Raw genomic sequence first — 13,996 nt, 5'->3', positions numbered from 1 at the left:
AACTTTTCGGTATTGCACGTGCATTTAAAAATATTTAACCTTCAAAATATTTTTCATATATTTAGCACAAAAAAAAAATTTTAATTATCGCGTAATAATTTTTAAAGACTTCAAAGAATTTTTCAAAAACTTTGCTTTGGAGTCGGAGTTGGAGTCGGAGTCTTATTCTAAAAATCTCAACGATTGGAGTCGGAGTTGGTGCTTTTTTTTTACGACTCGACACCCCTGTAAGTATATATATATATATATATATATATATATATATATATATATATATATATATATATATATATATATATATATATATATATATATATATATATATATATATATATATATATATATATATATATATATATATATATATATATATATATATATATATATATATATATATATATATATATATATATATATATATATATATATATATATATTTCTATGTATAAATATGTACACTGGCGAGCAAAAAAAAGTGAACAGTACAATTTTTCAATAAATTATGTATTATTAATCAATTAAAAATATAATACATAAAATATAACATATCGTTTATGTTAAATACATATACATACACATATATACGACTCATTTTGAAAAAAAAATCAATATTTTGTGTGGCCACCACCATTTTTCATCACTTCATTTAATCGACGCAGCATCGACTCAATTAAATTTGCTATCAAACGGTCAGGTATATGCTGTAAGAAGAGGTACTTTTTTACATGGGTGTATTTTGAACCCCTGATCTTTAAGACGCCTCGAAATTTTTTTACAGCACGCCATAAAAAGGCAAGGTTAGCTTGGGTAAAATATAATAAAAACACCGACTGGACAAAAATATTATGGTCAGATGAATCACGATTTTGTTTGCATTCAGATCGTCCACAGATGTGCATTAGACGTAAGAACGAACAATTAAATCCAGATTGTATTCACCAAACGGTAAAGGGTAATCTTGGAATTATGGTTTGGGGTTGTTTTTCTGCCAAAAGTGTGGGCAGATTGCATAGAGTCGAAGATGGATTACGAATAAATTCCCAAGAATACATTAGTATTCTACAAAAATCTTTGCTGCCCACACTGGAAGAATTAGAAGAGGATGAAATTAAATTTCAACATGACAATGCTCCTTGCTATACGTCAAAACAAGTTAAAAAATGCCTCAAGGATAACAATATCTTCCTTTTTGAAAATTGGCCTGCCCAAAGTCCAGACCTTATTCCCATTAAAAATTTGTGGGACTATATGGATAAAGAGGTCCATAAAAATAATAATTCATCTTTGGATGATTTTTGGGCAGCCATAAAACAAGTTTGGGTTACGATACCTGACCGTTTGATAGCAAATTTAATTGAGTCGATGCCGCGTCGATTAAATGAAGTGATGAAAAATGGTGGTGGCCGCACATAATATTAATTTTTTTTTTCAAAATGAGTCGTATATATGTGTATGTATATGTATTTAACATAAGCGATATGTTATATTTTATGTATTATATTTTTAATTGATTAATAATACATAATTTACTGAAAAATTGTACTGTTCACTTTTTTTTGCTCGCCAGTGTATATATAGGCTAAAGTAGGGTAATTTCGGCGTATTAAGCTATTTTGTTGTTTATAGACAATGGTTGCTGTAATAACGTTAAAAAATCATGCATATCGATGCCCTGCAGATATATCTATTAAATAATAGTTAGAGAATTGTTTCAAACTTAGCTTTATGTAAAGTTTGTTTTACAAAATACTCAAAAATGACGAAATTAGCGACCTAGTATGGTATTTTCGGCACAATGATACAGTAAATTTGGCATACTTAAGAAAATTAAGACGTTCGTTGAAAACGCATTAATATAATTAAAATGTTATAAACAGCTATAAATCTGCATTGTATAAAGTAATGATCTCTTAAATGGAATTTGTTAAACCTAATTTGCATTTAATTAAGGGCGTTGCAATTGGAAAGATTAATAATTTTTGAACCACCTATTTTAGTAAAGTATGAATATATCACCTAAAACAAAAACCTTATTAAAAAAATGTGCTTCCAAAATAAAATTGTAAATGAAATGATTACTAATTTCTATGATTTCGATGATTATTTCTAAATTCTGTTTAAATAAGAATTCATGTTTATAATTTTATAAGTAGTTCTTAAAATAATATTTTACATCACTTCAGCATATAAAAATAAAATACAAAATTCAAAGAAAACTTTATAAAAAGACATTTATTTAAGAAAGTTAAAAAACAGTCTATCAATATATGACATATAACTTTTTTTTAAAGAGTCACTGTTTTATACAGTCATCACAAGTAAATAACTTTTTAGCATAAACACAACATATAGCAGCACATGTTTCATGCCACAATCTACAGCATTTATGGCATTTATCCCAATTATCCTTTAGATACGGATCGACAGGATCATCATAACTGTATTGACACATTGCACAAAGTTGTTTATTAATTGCACGTTTAGTATCAAGGTTATTCAAACACGTCTTTTGATGTGTAGGTATATATATTTTTAAATACTTTTTACGTGGCGGCCTTTTCTTATATTTCAAAGTTAAAGATTCCTCTAGCTGAGATTTATATGGTGATCCAGTAATTTTTTCAGCATGATTTACCCTCCTTTTCATATCTGCTTGTTTTGTATTTTTAATGTCAAGTCCAGCAAGTGATCCAAATGTAACACCATGAGGTTGTGAGGTTTCATCAGAGGTGGCTAATTCTAATGACTTCTGAAGTGTAAATAATGAGTTAGGTGAAGCAGATTCTAAAGAAAAATATTTAACTAAAGAAGATTAATAAAATTAAGCAAAATGTAAATTATAAAAAAATAGTTAGAATGTTTAAAAAAAATTTGTACAATTTTTTCAAGAAACTTTTTTTTAGGTTTATAAAACAACAGATAAGTTATTATTTTGCTTGATTTAAAAAAAAATTACATTTGTTCTTTAAATAAATGGTGGAAGATGGTAAAAATAATATATCTTTTAAAATGATTTACCTTTTTGAGTAGCAATAACACATTCTGTGACAAAATCAATATGACCTAAATCTTTAGTAGAGTCAAATCCATATATATATATATATATATATATACATATATATATATATATATATATATATATATATATATATATATATATATATATATATATATATATATACATATATATATATATATATATATATATATATATATATATATACATATATATATATATATATATATATATATATATATATATATATACATATATATATATATATATATATATATATATATATATATATATATATATATATATATATATATATATATATATATATATATATTAGAATATGAATCACTGTTCTAATAAATTTTAATCTAATCTAATCATAGAATATTTTGAGGCTTTTAAAAAATAAAACATCAAGTGGTTGCAGTTTGTGCGTGGAGTGGGACGGAAGCGATAATATAATAACATTTGTCTCACAAGCTTTTATAATAACACTAAGATTTTTTTTATGACTTGAATATCCATCTAAAATTAGAAGAACTGATTGGTTTCTTGACTGTGGCTGGACTGCTTGTAAAAAATGATAAAACTATTTTTCAAACAAATCAGTTGTTATCCACCCATCTTTGTTGCCAGCAGAAATAGAATCAATTGGGGCTTTATCTAAAAATTCAGTTCTCACTCGAATACGTGAATAAATCAACATTGGAGAGACAAAAAATCCGCTTGCTGATTGGCAACAAATTATTGTGATTGTTTTTCATCTTTTGGAGCTTGTTAAGTGCATATTTCAATAAAATGAACTTTTAAGATTAGGTTGCTTAGATTTAGTAAAAATTTATTTTAGTTTTTTAATCTTCGGGCTCGTGGTTGTCAAGCAAGAACTTTTTTTCGTGACGGTACTTAGATATTATTTCTGTTTTTTTATTTAATAATTCTTGCGCACCTTTGTATGATATTAGGCAAAGTTTTTCATGAAAGCAAAGCAAGCATTTTTTTGTTACGTTGCTGTAGGCAGGGACTTGCTTAATAATTGACCAGGTTAATTTGGGTGTTAAATTTAAGTTTTCACTTATCTGCCATATATACTTTGAAAGGGTGGTTGAATTTTTTATCTTTATGTTTGTGAATGAGTGCTTGTGGTTTGCCCATCTTTTCTTCCATTCACCTTCTGCTAGGCCAATATATACTTTTTCTGGAGTGTTAGAGGGAGTACTATACATTTATAGATAAGATTAGAGGCTTTACATTTTCCTATTATAGGGCAGTTTTCTTTATATATGCAATTGCAGGGTGGGTATTCTTTTTATCTTTCTGAACAGATTTTCTTGTTTTGGCTTTTTTTTTTTTTTTTCGATATTTTTGGAGGAGCTGTGATGGTATTTCGATTGAAATGTTTGTCGAAGTTTCGGAAGATATGTCCGAAATTGATAGAAACACTTTTACTATCCGGGAGGTTGAATCATGTTATATTTCTTTTTCTTTTCTTTTTATCTTGTTTTTCGGGGTTATACTTTAAATTAAAACCAGTGAAGCCATTTCTTCTTAATTCATCTTCGTATTCTGGTATAGATAAACTAAATGTTTTTTCATTTAAGAAATTTTGTGATAATCTGTCGTTGATAGAGATGGGGATTTGCTTTATTATTTGCTTTATTATTTGCTTTATTGTAAACACTTGATCATGTATGTATGCATTTGATTTTTATGAGATTTGTAAATTTACGAGCGGTTCTCGATGAATGACTTGATGGTCTTCTGCGAGTGTTTGCTTTCTTTTTATTTATTAAATCAAATACTTATACATTTTTTTTTAATTTATATTTTCTAGTTATAGGATTTTTTAATCTTAACGATTTAATTTATTTGTATAACGACTTTTATACTTTGTATAAATTTTAAGTTTCAAGTTCTTCATCAGCGGTTCCCTGAGACAAGACCTAATGGTCTTCTTTGAATATATGCGATGTGTGTGTGTATATATATATATATATATATATATATATATATATATATATATATATATATATATATATATATATATAGATATATATAATCAGAATTAAACTTTGCACAAGGTAGTGTTATTAGTTTTTATAATTTGAACTTACTATAATTTTTACATAGTTTCATTTGGTTTGTACTCATTTTTATTTATCTAAACAAAAAGAAAGTTAATTCAAAATAAATAATAATTTACAACGTTTTATTAAAACTTCCGTAATTAGAACTCATCCGTAATTAACCATTTCTACGATATATACTAAATTTTAAAAAAACGTAAAAACTAGAAACATTCCAGATTAATCTTTTTTCAAAAAATGAAAACTTAGTTTTGATTTATATAGAAGAATGCTAAACAATATAAGCTTGCGTTTTTTTCTAAATTAGGACATGAGCCCATTTCCTTTTTAACCCAAAGGCATTTATTAACCAATGTTTGGAATTTAATGATAGTAATACTTATACTATTATAATTTATATACTATAAAAAGTTATACAAATTTAATTTTTTTATGTAACACTAACATAAATACGAAGCTTTTAGTAAAAAGTTATTAAAAACGTGGAAATTATGTTTTTGAACCAATACCCTGTGTGTTCTCCAATTTTATAGAGTAGCGGTGGCACTCTGTGGAAAAGAACTTGACACATAAGCATGTTCTAGTTTAGCGCCCTAATGCTTAATGAGTAGAATTTGGTGTTGAGTTTTGTTATATTTGCTATATGAATTTCAATTTCTACTGTAATATCATCATATCATTCTGTAGGACTTGAATCTCTGCATTTTTGTCAACAAATTGCTTTTGTAATATCGTTGTTAGAAAAGATGGTTTTGGAATAAAAAAGCTGGTTCTGAAAAAGAACCGGCGAAGTTGACTTTTAAGACCTGAATTTAAGACTTAAGAATTGAAGACGAATTTTTACCATATTTGTACTCCAATTTTAACTGAAAGACGAATTCGGACTTTTAAACCGAATTTAACTAAAAACCGAATTTAGGCTAAAAAGTCCAATTCGGACTTTTAGATTTAATAGACTTAACACGCATTTTTATTGAAATACACGTAATATAAACATTAGCTTATATTATGTGTATAAAATATTCTTTATTAGATGTGTATAAACAAATGTTTATATTATGTGTATATAATCATTATGCTTACAATATTGTTAATTAAAATGTTCATTTCATCAAAAAACATTCGGGCGACTTTTTTTTCGTAATATAAACTTATTACTTTAAAACTTTTTTATTGTAACATTGTAATACAATTTTATTATTTTCATCAGTGGCGGTGTCGCGTTAAATAAGTAGATCGTTAAATAAGTAGACAGTCAGTTCTGCGCAAGCGTAACGCCTGCGCAGATACAGCGCAAAGCTTCCGTTAGGTAGGTTAAATCTATCGTTAAATAAGTTGCCTTGTTTCCGTTAGGTATAAACTCAAAAAACAAAAATGATCATGTTTTAAAATTTTTTAAAATTATATAATTAAAATGCGAATCTATAATTACTCTGTTGAAGATGTTTAGCAGTCTCTGATGGAATAATAAATTATTATAATAAAAAAGTGTCAACTTTGTGGTATGTGTATATATAACCCACTATTTAAGTTGAACTTTTATATAATTTATGATTAAGAGTTAATTATTATTGTATATTTTATATTATTTTATGTTTCTGAAGTTAATTTTATACTATGTCTCAGCATCTCAAAACTCACAGTTGTTTTGGGGCTTCCATTTTATGCATTGACTTATTTGTCGATTTTGCTCAGAACTATTAGTCAATTTTGTTATGTATTTAAGAGTTGCAATTAAGTATTACTAGAAATACTTATTGAAAACAATCTAAGACCAAATTAACTGTAAATTTATTATGGATTTAAATCTAATTTTTAGAAAGTGACCCTAGGTACAGTGTAAAAAAAGCTTATTGTACCTAGGGCCACTAATTTTCAAACCCTTTTACTTGATGGAATTTTATTAGTATAAGTCAATATACTTATACTAATACAAAGTAATTAGTATAGAGATGTGATCGTATCAGTTTTGCCTTCTTTAGACAAGTCTGGGGACTTACATTTGGGCACTAAAAAAATCTGGCTATAGGTACACAAACTTCCCTTAGACCTTATTGGACCTCTTGAATTAATAAAACTTGAAAAAAATATATTATTACAATTACTGATAATTGAAGTAAATATATTGAAAAATTAACAATTTATGCAACTACTTTATTTTATAGATTTTTGGTACTCTTCAAAAAACTCTAAAATTTTAGATTATTTGATAAAGTCTGCTTATTTTCCTTAAACCAATCAATGAGAAAAAGGTTCAGAGTTTAAACTGGTAGCGGTAAAGGTTTGAAAAAAGCTATTTGTTAATGATAGTATCGTTGTAAAAAGGGGCTGTCGAAGTTCAAAATTTTTCTAAAGTTTTCTTTAAAGTTTGTCAATACAGTCTAAAGACAAGGCCTTAGATATTTTAAGAGACTCACCTTGCTGGGTTGATGATACCTTGATTGATATAGCACAAAGTTTGTTTTTATATCAGTTTTCTAAAATGTTTGGGTTTCCAAGTTTAAAAAATCTGGATTTTTTGCATTTTTAGTTGTTTTAATTCATGTGGTTTTTCAGAAAGTTACAGTTGTATGCAAACGATTAATGTTAGAAAATCATATTGGGTGTTTCTAAGTAATGTGTCCTGATGTTGTTTTACATTAGTAGTGTGTTTAGTTTTATGATTCACTCTTTAATAGTTTAAGTAAAGGTGATGTGCCATTGTTAGTGCATAGAGTTGCACATGAAAATGATTGTGATTTTTTCTTAGAAAGAAATGCAATGGTTTTGTGTAGCAGTATCAACCTAAGTTTAGTTATGTAAAAAGATAATGACATGCGGTAGCATTACCTGAAATGTATTGAGAATGGTAAATTAGAGATGTTTCCTTTTATTACTGTGTTATACTGTCATAAACAGTGTGTCTTTAATACTATCAATGTTGTGAATATATCCTGTTATTTCTACTGTTTTTGTTTTATGACATATTTGAATATTTAAATTCAATCAATATACATAAATATGTTTTTTTTGTTTTTTATTGTTGATTTGTTTTTGTACCTTATGTTCTAGTTAATATTTAAAAAATTCATTACTTATTTTATTTTTTAAGTGTCTTATAGATGTCTAAAGTTATACAATTGGCTAATTTAGGTCAACTATTGTTTGTTCTTTATTTTGTTGTTGGCATGATGATTTGTTTTGCTCACTTTGTAGTTGTTTTTTTCTTACTGTCATCAGTTATTCAACTAGGGTTATCGATATAAGATATAGTCAATAGGTACAGTTATTAAAGTCAGTTCTTTATTTACATACATTTTGTTGCAGTTGATTATAGCTACTATTACAACTACACCAAAAGTAGTAATTAAAAAATATGGCTATGTAATTTTAAATTATAATGAGATATTTGATCAATTTTTTTATAGAATATTGTGAAAGTATAGACTATTCTGGCATGTTGATATATCTTTGATGGGCGGACATAAGAGTATAACTGCATTTTTGACCATTTAACGATTTATATGAGAAAATGTGACTTGTGTATGCCGGCATCAATGGTTTTAACAGTATAGTTACACCATTCGGTTCAAACAGAATAAAAGTAATAACCCATTTCTCAAAATATGACTTCTGTAGCAAAATAATTGGGTTCATAATAATGTTTTTTTGCTCTCCTGAAAAGTTACACTTTTGCAGTTATACTCTTATGTCCGCCCATCAAAGATATGGCTGTTTTAACATTTTTAACATATATTTGATTTAAAAATTCAAATCCTTCAATTAGAGTTCATTTTGTAAATCAATTTATTGACATACATTATTCAATGCATTTATTAAGTACTTTTCTGGCACAAAGGCATTTTTATAATAATTTTATTTATTCGTTGTGATTTCATGATACTATTTATATTATACTATATTTCTATTCTATGTAGGCTTGTAATTTCATGTGGAAAAATCGAATTTCTTTCGAAAATGCCCAAGTTTCAACCAAGTTAAATTTTTTCAAAAGGTCTTAAAAACCATGTTGTTTTATTTTGCTATTTATATTGTGTAAGGATATTATTTTTCTCATTGATGTGCAAGGATATTATTATATTGATTTTATTTTCCAAATAAAGTTTTAGTGTAGCATGAAGTGTGTCGTTTCTTTAATATCGTTTGTATTTAAAACATTCTCATAGTAAGAAATAGTAAACTAAGTTTAGGTCACATTTTATTATTATTGCGCTATGCATACATTAAAATCGCTAAAATCGTCGAATAATACCCGTCTAGATTGTTATTCAACGGTAGTACAGTAGTGGTGTAGTGGTAGAGCGCTCGCCTCATAATTAAAAAGTTCTGAGTTCGATCGCTACCGCGTCCCTGGCAGTACCGCGCTCAACTTGTTTCTCCGCGTAGCGATCTTGATCGTCATGGTTTGTGTTTCGAAGTTATAGACTTGAGAGAGGGTTGTAAAAACAACTAAAGCAGCCTCCTTGACTGTAGTGTCTTTTTCGGCTCTGAGGAGGTAAATTAACACACAAAAAAAGGCTAGACACGAACTAATAAATTCTCTTCTTTTCTTTTTTCTGGGATAATATCAGAATGCTGTCCTTACTATTTATCTGCGTAGAATCAAGTAACAATTACAAATTTTACAATCATTAAGTTTAAGGGTTAAGGATAAATAATTTAATGTAAAACATTTTGCTAAAATGCACAGTTAAATTATTTAGGAATACAATAAACTTCCTTGTGAGATGAGTATTTTATTTGATATCATTAATACGGGTGAATGGCCTATCAAAAAGCTTTTTCTTAAAAATATGTTTCTTGTCATACTATACTATAAAGATATAAATTGCGACTAGAATATACGTCGTGAGTTAAATATTATTAAAAGTAGTAAATTATCACTATAAAAATGCCCTTAAGTAATAACAGTTCGCATGGCAAAGGAAATGCTTTTAGTTCGGTTAACGTATGTTTTTTTTTAAATTTGTTCGTCTGGGTTAGCAAAATGCCTCGATTGTTCAGTTTGTCTACTTATTTAACGATCTACTTATTTAACGTGACTTAATACGTTAAATAAGTATCCGTAAACTAACGCATGCGCAGAATATCATTTTGTCTACTTATTTAACGATCTACTTATTTAACGTGACAGCGGTGTTAGGCTTCTGCGACTGCCGACGTGCTTGGAAAGGCTTCGCAAAAATGTACTAAAAAAGCTAAATATTGTATCTTAATTATAATTGATGATATTTTTACATATCTTATTTTGCTTTGCTGGATGAAAATATGTTTATTCGTCGGTTTTATCATTGTTATTATATTACTTCAACTTTAAATAAATATCGTTTTCTAAGTATCAATCTTATTTTAACTGTTTCTGATAACATAAAAGCATTTTTAAATATTGTTTATTATCTAAAGTTAATACCATAAAAAAATAATTAAAATCAAAACTTAAAATTCATGCAAGTACCTAACTATAATTTTTTTCATTATTCCAAGTATAAGTCCAAAGACATGTCTGGAAAACTAACGAGAGACAAAGATATGGGAATCTGGTGCATCAAAAAAAAAAAAAAAAAAAAAACTGAAACAGAATCAAACCAAGCTATGATTTCCAGTATGATGAAATTTCTTAAGAAACTCCTTTCAACTGTTACTGCTCCAGAGTCCTCTGATGAAACCTCGGCCAAGTTTCTTTGGTTTCTAAAACAGCTTTAGAGTCGAATGTATCAGCTGTGACCCAAGAGTTTGAACGCAATAAAGGTTTGGCAAGTGATAAAATTTGATGCAGTAAAATGGGCATTTCCAATAACCAACTCTCAGCGTTATGACTTAATTCAAAACAGTCCCCATCAAAGTATAGAGAAATCTGATGAAAGCAACCCCAAAGACGCAAATAACAGACGTTTTCTAAGTTTTATTTTACGCGAAAACTGATAAAGGGCAAAACGTAGATGGTTAGTTTACTACTTGTCAAAAGAAAATGTTTATTGCTTTCCTTAAAGACTTTTTTCGCATACACAGACTCAGATGGCGAAAGATGTTATGACTACGGTTTCTGTGGTTTTTAAAAAACAGCTGTTAACAGCTGTTTTACTGTTTTTGAAAATTGTACCCCCCCCCTCCCAAGGCTTTTGAAATTTGCACACACCCCAATTTTTTACCCCCACCCACCCCCCTTGTATTAAGCAGACAAGAGTAAAATTTTTGCCAATAATATATATACTAACATAAACTTTACATTTTATAATATTATTTCAAAAATACAAGAGCTGATAATGACTTATCTGAAAGTCGTGATCTTATTTTTGTACAAAAGTTGGCACACATGGAGAATACTCTTTTAACATCTGTAGATGTGGACTTAATTATTAATAACGCATCATAAAGCTTTTGTAAATTTTCTGTATGCTGGCCCGTATTCTTAAAAAGAATAAATTCAGCTTTTAACTACCTGAAATTGTCCTGTCCAGAAGGCACTATTGGTGATTCATTTTCTTCAGCAACACATTCAGTTCTTGAAGAGTTAAAATTTTATCTGATCGATACTGGAAGCTGTTTCAATAATATTAACATCATGGACACCAAAAAGTCGAGATGCCAACATTCCTGCAAAAGTTATCGTATCTCTGGATGGGTTATTGCAGAGTTCTTTAGACAGAGTAATAAATTCATGACATCTGTATTCAGGCGTTCATCGACTCTAATTCTCAAATTATCCATCATTTTTTTGCTAATTTCACTATTAACTAAAGAAAGTTTCTCAAACATAAATTCTAAAATCGTGTCAGCGCTCAACAGAGTTGCATCTTCTCTACTAAGATTCTCTATAGTACGTTTAATGGGTTTTATTGCCTCCCCTAAAGGCAACTGAAGGCATCGAAGTCTACATTATTAGCTAAACTTATATCTGCCTTAAAGTCTCATAAAATTTCTTGAATTGCCGTCTCTGTCTTTATCAATGGCTCAAGCATTATTAGTATTGTGTTCCAACGAGTTTTTACATCAAGATATAGTTCAATTTCTTTTCCAAGTAGAGCCTTGACTTTTGATTGAAAAAACTTGATTTAGAACACTTGACAGTTTGATGTATTTTATCTGTTTGCGTGAGTTCTTAAATAAATTATTGTAGCCAATATAAATTTTGCAATCATCATTTATATGTTGTTTCATTATTTCAACCATATCAAGCGCACTGCATGAACCCAAAATTCGAATTAATCCTGTTTTATACGTGATATTGTCAGTTTTATCATGAATATCATCTCCAAAACATCTTTGTTCTCTTAAAGTACTAACCTCATCGAGTCATGCTAAACTTTATTGGCTACTTTTAATTTTATGGTGTCAATCATTTTTTTTTGCTTTTCATCAAAATCTTTGTCTAAACGTTTCATAACATCACTAGGGGGGGGGGGGTTTAAACCCATCTCGAGCTATTGACTAGCGAAAGTATTTATTTCTGGTTATAGCTCGAACTGAAATGCCATCCGTAGCTAAATTAGAAACAATATCTTCAAGCTTCTTTGCGCAAAGAAGTCGCCAACAGTTTTTCGTCTCTACTCGCTCACTCTCTCATCTGTTAGCATGATTGATAATGTTGTCTTATCTAAACAAAGTCCGTGACTTTTTAAGTGATTTTTAAGGTAGTTGTCGAATTTCCTGAGCATTTTATTATTTTGTTACAACGCTGACACTGTCCTTCCAACTCTTTTGTAATTGGATATTTCCGTTTTGTTGCGTATATCCTGACTGACATTGTTAATAATATGAATAGAAAGTAAGGATATTAATTAGCCATTTTTAGCGGCGGTTTTAAGCACAGGCAAAGCAGGCATTTGCCGGTGGCCTTGCGCTCAGGTGGCCTCGCATTTTTTTTTTCTTAGTACAAGTAATATAAAAAAATTTTCTTAGTACAATAAATATAAACAACGAAACTCATTTATTAAAATTCAATATAATGTATGCGTAAAGTATTTTTATAAACAGTATTTTTATAAAATATTCAACTTTACATATACATCTATTATTATGTATGTAGCAATTTTTTTTTGCGTTATACATAATGCCTGGCAACCATATAAAAGAGTATGCGGTTTCTAGTCTCATATACATTGACAATGACTGTGACAAATATATCTTTGCCCATATATACATACACGTCTCAAAGGCTTTTTCTGTTTTTCCATCCTCCTCACTGAATGACTTTATGTTTGTTTGTTTATTTATTTTATATAATATTGTCTTTACATTTTTACTGTTGCACAAGACATAATCTGAGCAGTGATGGGATGTTATGCTGGTTCCGGGTATTTGTTGTAGCGGTTTCTCTTTGAGCCATAGATCAGTGTTTATTCCATGTATAGGTGTTTTATCCATTGTGGATTCGATGAAGAATGGCTACATTTGCTAACAGTTATTGACAATAGTCCCATAAGCGGGGCTGCCCCCTCCCTGGGAATATCCATGGTGAGTTGGTGAAGTCTAAAGTTGGAGACTCTCCTTGCATTGCTGTTAAAGCCATCTTGGGTTCTTTGATTTACGAATGGCACTTCCCTTATTATTGTTGTGGCTTTTATATTCACTCCTTACGCTGGCTTTTGATTAGACTCGACGTTACAGAACTTACAACAAAGACTGATTTTTCTTTTACTAATTTATCACATTTACATACTATTTTTAATGTTTTCACGAGGACGCTTGTTCCTTCCTTCTGACTTTGAGTCTTTATGCATTTTATGAGTTGAGTTCTTTATGTACATTTTAATATACAAAATCCTGGTACGTTTTTGGTTTTATATTGAAAAGATTTGTGGTTTCTGTAGTATTATATTTGTTTGACGTCTCTATGCCATTTTTGTTTTTGTGAGCACTTTAATGTCTTCATTAACGATCTTTTTATTTTTCCTGA

Source organism: Hydra vulgaris, chromosome 09 (genome assembly GCF_038396675.1).
Source record: "Hydra vulgaris chromosome 09, alternate assembly HydraT2T_AEP".
NCBI lineage: Eukaryota > Metazoa > Cnidaria > Hydrozoa > Anthoathecata > Hydridae > Hydra > Hydra vulgaris.
Note: the sequence above shows the minus strand (reverse complement) of the source record.